Source organism: Nanorana parkeri, unplaced genomic scaffold, assembly GCF_000935625.1.
Source record: "Nanorana parkeri isolate BGI_ZX_2015 unplaced genomic scaffold, ASM93562v1 scaffold676, whole genome shotgun sequence".
Classification (NCBI taxonomy): domain Eukaryota; kingdom Metazoa; phylum Chordata; class Amphibia; order Anura; family Dicroglossidae; genus Nanorana; species Nanorana parkeri.
Genome location: NW_017306944.1, coordinates 200,127 through 206,805, shown reverse-complemented (window position 1 = coordinate 206,805; position 6,679 = coordinate 200,127). Strand labels below are relative to the sequence as shown.

Genomic DNA, 6,679 nt, shown 5'->3' with positions numbered 1-6,679 from the left:
TCTGGGCCCCCCCCCCCCCTTTATTTTAACCCAGTGATCCTGCCAGTATCACACCTCCTGTCCGAGGGTGACAATACTTAATCACTGTACAATAGAAAATGAAGGAGCAGCATTGTTATCCCAGGACATGACTACAAAACCTCTCTCCTTTGTTCCATAACATGGGGGGAGGGGGGTTGTAGTCCACAGAGATAGCTGGGAACAATGTGGATTGACAACAAGCAGCAGTTGCAGAGGAGAGCATGGTGAGTTATCAGCTCACAAGATCTTTTGTAGGATCAATAAGTGCTTTGTTACAGTTATCAAACGGATATAGCAAATCATTTCAATGGTATATTTAACAGGCCAAAAGAGCAAACAGAGAAATTAATTGTTAGGGTGGGGTTGGAAAAATTCCAGTCTTCAGTCTGTCCAATCCAGGAGATAGCAGGATTATTTTTAAGGAGCCAGCTCCATTGACAACAACTAGAGAAAACCTTAAAAGTTAGGAGCCAGCTGCCACTTTTAAGGACCATTGGCTACCGGGCTCCTGGGATTTGTCCAGTCTGGGTTAGGTTTACATGCGGTTAAAATACATATTGGAGGCTTTGGCTGTATTTTATCAAAATGGCTGCATGAAACTCACCAGATTGTGAATGTATTGAAACTAACAGATAAGATTAAAATGCAGACTAATCTTAAGTCTTATTGAATTTCTATGTATTGTGAGATATAAAGCTCCAATGTACATATAACTCCACCATCAACATATAAAACTCGTTTTCCATGGAAGATAAACAAAGTATAATAGACTGCTGATTTCAGACTTTTTTCACATCTTTACAGGATGGGTTTAGATATTGCATACTACACAAGAAAACTACTGCTATTGTTGTGTTACAGCCAACCATGACGATTACATCTGTGTTTGTGGATGTGTAGATTGTATTATTTGTCTTTTAGATGGCTGTAAAGAACTAGATTGTAAGGCAGGAAAACTGAGTAGCCTTATGCTGCTGGAGCAAAAATACATGATTTTCACAGGCAGTGATGCGTGACAATAAAACCAGCTTTCCACCATAAACAGATAACCAGAACAATAATAAAATCACTGAGCATTGCAAGTACTTTCCCATGGAAAGTTGACTGTGTAGAGACAGATCTCTGTCAACTGCTTTTCTTGAATACAGATATAATAGTTTGGCTGTTGCAGACTTTTTATGAAAAATAGATTTTGGTGTATTTTCTCATACAATGGAATTTGAAAAAAAAATAGACTGGATTCCTTATCATAAAATATGTTATGCAATAATGAATATCATATTTTTTATTGTTTTCAAAAAAAGAATCAATTTTTCAATGAACATTAGTCATTTCCTTGCCTGTGCACACATGTAACTGTTTATGGTATGCATGTTTGTACTGGAGTGAATAGGGAATGCATACAAAGCAGGGATTGTTTGAAGGTAAGCCATGCTTTCGAATGTTTCATTCCAGTCAAATATATCCAATGTGTTCTGCAGATTTCCACACAACATAACAAAGACATAATTTGTACTTGCTCTTTTTTTTTTAGCAGTTTGCTATTTTTATTCTGTGGTTGATAACTTTCTTCTTCTGCATATCATATTTAATAATATTGTTTGCTACTAAGGCTTCATGATCCCCTTTTCTCTTTGGTCACCCACTAGCGTTTGGCACAAATGTCATCACTGCGCGCATGCAGAACACAACTATGTGGCCACTGGTGTTTGAATTACCATTAGTTGAAAAAGTGTACATAAAAAAAAAAAGAATTGGAGCAGTTAGCTTTCTGGCAGTACAAGCAGTGCCAGATATCTGCAAAAATAACATAGGTCGCGGTTTTGGGTGGCAGGGCAGGCAGGGGCAGTATAGAGCTACTTGCCATTTTTGTTGCTGTTAGTAACTCATTCCTGTGTATAATGAAAGGTTCTAGACTGCTGCTTGCCAGCGCAAACAAGCTTGGTCCCCATTGTTGCTATCCATTTGGACATAGAGTGTCCAAAGTGTATCAATGTCTTCACCCCCCTTAAGAGTGCATTGTATGACTGTTAAGTCTGATATAATGAGTATTATTCTAAGACTAGCCTGTTGAATTAAAGGAGAAAGGTGAAAATCACTCATCCTCATAGTTCGAGCCAACGTTTGACAATGAAACTGTGACACGTCGGCGCAATAGATCAGGAAGTGAGCGAACACATACCGTTGCTCGCTCACTTCTCGATCATCTCCCTGCAGAGAGCGCTGACTGAAGGAACAGACGGGAGAGGGGGCGGGTACATCTGGCTCTCCCTCTACATAGGCATAGCCCGCTGTCACTCACGCAGCTGGGTGGATCTCGACAGTGATGTTGGGATCTGTCCCGGCTGTGGTGGTCTCAGTATACCGCGAGCTGTAGCTTGCGATATACTGAGCTTTGGGTCATGGGAGGATGCTAGTATATGTCCTCCCGTGACCCTTAAGAGAACTACGGGGAAAAACACTTACCTCCATAGTTCTCTTTTAAGTAGGAAGGTGTGGCACAATACAATTGGTCACTGGGAACAGGAAGTATAAATCTGGCATTGAATATATAAGATACTAACAACCAAAAACTTCTGCAGGCCACTCTTAAGGGAATAACATTTTTGTACTGGAAAATGTTGTACAATTCCCTTTCTGTTCAGAAGAGTGGTCACCACATATTTCAGTTTAAATGTTGTTTGTCAAACATGTATTTAAAAGTGGGGCAAATAGTTAATTATATTAAAGGCAAAACGTTTTAAAACTATTTCAAATTCTGATTAAATTACATACAATGGATGCTGATCCTTTATTACAGAATCAGCTGGTCCCCTGAGCACTGGGCCTCATATTCTGTTATAGGGTGATCCCTTTCCCTTGCAGGGTCCTATGGAGCCACTCTTGTGTGTGCTTGTAAGCTTTGAGTGTCTCCCCAAACATACATGCACAGCAAGGCAAGTCACTTTGTTTCCCCTTCCTCCTTCACCATCCTCCTTTCTCAAAGCCATTAGATGGGCAGCTGCTTTGTCCCGTGTGATCTTGTACTTGACAGGAAGTTCTGGGAAGTGGAGCTGGGAGAGTTAAAGCCAGCTGGAAGGAAACATCATGACTGTAATTGCTTGGGCTAAAATGTACAGGAATACTTTACGGGACAATGTATATTTGTTTGGTCTGGATTCATTATTTAAAAAAAGTTTGAGAGTTTAATACTATTTTAATGGTTTCAGCATATTATCAAATTTTCTTAGGCATGGATTAACCAAGTATCATTTGCAACAGTTACAGGTCATTAATAAGGTCTTCCAGTTTTCAGAACAAATGGTATTGCTCAAGTGATGTTGAAATATTATTGAAACCAATAGCAGAATATTCTCTTTTATGTAAAAAACAAAAGGAATGAACAGTGCTGCATTTGTTTGAATCAGGATCAAGATCGTGCAAAGACCTGAAGGTACATGTCATCCAAGAACCGGCAGATGTCACAGGCAGAGGACATGCAGGGTCCCCTTTGCCAATTTTCCGGTGCTGCCTGGTCCTAGGTGATGCAGAGACTGGCATTGACACAAAAATTCATTGTATGTGACTGCTGGACTCCATAGAGATGCCTGCTGATTGGATGGGTCCATGATCCCTTCACTTACATCAGTCCACAAAGTGGAAAGCTGAGGACACCTAGTGGCAGAAAGGACTGTGGTAGACAGTACCTTAGAGAAGGTGGGTATTGCAGCCCGAGCATTGCTCATTTTGGAACTTAAAAAATGGTTGATGAGATAACATATGTGTAAATGTCTTCCTGTGAGATTTGCTGTTTTAAGAGCTCCTTGTAAACCCTAACTCTAAGGCTGGGTTCACACCTAGACGTATCGAATATGCGCGTTTGCCACACGTTTCGTGCCGCACGTTTTTACCGCAATTCGCGGTAAAAAACACGCGACAAAATAAAATTGTTGTTATTAGGTTTATATACCCTTTAAGGCTGTAAACTGTATAAAATCTCTGACTACTCCCGCACTGCAAGAATTAAGTGCTTGTTATAGTCAAGTGGCTAATATAAGAAAGTCGTACTCACCTGATCCTCGGTCCTGCTTGGCTGCTAGACCAGTCCCCCATAGCATCTTGTCCCTGTCTGTCCCAGCGGTCTAAGGACCCATGAGTCATCACATCTAATGCAGTTTATTAGACGTGAGGATGCCGAGAGACATTTCACCACCAAAGCATAGGGGGAGAGAGGTGAGTAGTCTCTGCCACAGGATTGAGCTTCGAGTGAGTATATCTTCTTTATTCAGTCCCCTAGAGAAAAATGAGCAGTTACCCTTGCAATGCGGGTTAGCCGCAGTGCAAGGATTCATTTTTATTCTGCCCGTGGTTCTTCAATAAGTTATTTATTCACAAAATCCAGACTTGCCATCAGAACCTGGTCACAGAAATATATCAGTAACATGGCCTAATAGTACTGCACAGTTTGTAATATTTCCGATCCGTCGGAGGATAGGAAATTGCTTTTAAATCACTTTACGTCCACTTTATGAGATACATGTTTTTGCTCTGTTTGGTTTACAAAATAATATTGTTCTCTATGTTTCTTTGGTTTATGGCCCAGGGTTCCTAAGGTCACTCCTATTCTATAAACACATAACACACGTAACTTTTGAATTTTTTGAAGGCTAAGTTTTTTTTAAATCTGATTTTTTTTCACTTTTTTTTATGATGTTTGTTAAAAGGGATTAAAAGTTAATGCTATCATAGGCAAAAGATAGTAAGGTATACAGTAGACTGTATACAAGTATATATTTTCTATGGATATTGCCACAAGTCCAGTGGTGCCGCCCCACTTGTTGCCCATGTGCCCGTGTGTGCTGATTATTAGAAATATAAAAAATGACTAGGTATTTCCATTCTGCAAAAGCCATCACTGATAAACAGAACTAAGTATAACCCCTTAATGATCCATGACGGGATAATCCCATCATGCAGTCTGAAGGGGTTAAACAGACTTCCGGCGGCCGGCTTCACAGTAGAAGCGATTCTGGCAGCTCGGCTGCCGCCAGATCGCTTGTAGGATCCGGTAACCAGGCCACCCCCCCTCGCCGACACCTCCACCGTGTTTCTTGGGCTTCGCTGTTGCTCCTACGGGCCCAGGACCGGCTTGCTGGGTGTCGGCGGGAAGCTGGGGAGGAGATCGGTGATCATCTGTTCACCGATCTCCTCCCTGTTCTATGGAACCAGAAGCAACACGCATCCCGCATAAGCTATTAAAGTGTGATCTGAACTTGAATAGCTTATATGGAGTGTAATGGTGATACTAGGGGTCTTTTGCACCCCCAGTATCACCTTAAAGAGGACCTGTCACCACCAATATGCTTGCAAGCCCACCTATGTGATAGCAATTAAAGTTAAAAAAAAACAGTTTTGAAAATAATATTAAATAAATTAAATGTAAAAGTAATTTAAACATTTTTAAAGTCCCCCACCCCTGTGAGCAAGCATATCATCACGTAAACGCACGTCGGGTGTGCCTAAGTGCGAAAACAACGATTGTGCTACACATGTTGGGCATCGCCACACACGCCAGAGTGAGAGCAATAATTTTAGGGGCAATATGTACATGTATCTCTAAACTGATGACCTGTAGGGGCTTTTAAAGCGTTGTCTATGGACTTTTTGGGGGTACTGAATTCTGTCGCAGTTTCATGGACACACACAATTTTTAACCTGGGCATGCTGAGTATCTATATACTCGTTGTAACCTCATCTTTTATATTTAAAAAACAGTTTTATATAATGTTTTGGGGAACTAAATGTAACTAAATGTTTGGGTTTGATAATAAGTTGTGCTAATATCGTGCAACATAAACATTTGCAACTGCCAACATTTTATTCTATAGGGTCTTGGCTGTCAGAAAATATATAATGTTTGGGGGTTTTAAGTAATTTTTTAGGCCTAAAATGTGGATTATAAATTACATAACTACAAAACTAGCACAAGTCTCTTTAGACAAAACCATGTGCAGTCATGCATAGTATCTCACTCTGTGCGCCTGTTGTTTTTACAGAGTGAGTTTTAAAGCACATATGAAGTTATTTCTGTCAAGAGGGCAAATACCAAATGGCAAATGCTACTTCACCTGCACTTTGCACTTGTGTGCGTTATTCCTGTGTTATTATAAGAATTTTCAATCTTTTTTTTTAAATAATGAATCCAGATAAACATATACATTGCCAAGCAAAGTATTTATACACATTTTTGCCCAAGCACTTACAGTCATTATGTTTCCAGACAGATGGCTCCAACCTTCCGCTTCCCTTAACTAACTATCCAGTACAAGATCACAAGGGACAGAACAGTCTCTACCATCTGTCCATCTGCTAGCTTTAAGAAGGGATGACTGGGGGTGGCTTGCCTTGCCATGCTTGTGTGTTTGTTGAGGCACACACAGGTTACTAGCACACAAGGGTGGCTCCTTAGGAACCTCACAAGGGAAAGAAGCCATCCTGAAACTCAGACCAGTTGATTGTGCAGGAAACTAACAGGGTTATTCACTAAAGGGTGAAGAGTTTTGAGAAGACAGGAGAAGTGAACAGTCTAGGACAACATAGCATGAACTGGAAAGTGAGCTGAATTGGAGAATTTTTCCAAATCGGCTATGTTGTCCTAAATTGTTCACTTACCCTGCCT

General features: G+C 40.6%; 1 protein-coding gene and 1 long non-coding RNA gene across 2 annotated transcripts in view; both read left to right on the top strand.

Annotated features, from left to right (window-relative positions):
• Window positions 1–3,717, top strand: part of LOC108792730 — a 9,097-nt gene extending 5,380 nt beyond the window's left edge. The window contains exon 3 of the long non-coding RNA XR_001941584.1: window positions 3,705–3,717. This is a non-coding gene — a long non-coding RNA (uncharacterized LOC108792730). The remainder of the gene's footprint in view (window positions 1–3,704) is intronic.
• SEMA3C (semaphorin 3C) overlaps window positions 1–6,679 on the top strand; it is a 131,609-nt gene that overhangs the window by 30,494 nt on the left and 94,436 nt on the right. The window lies entirely within an intron of this gene.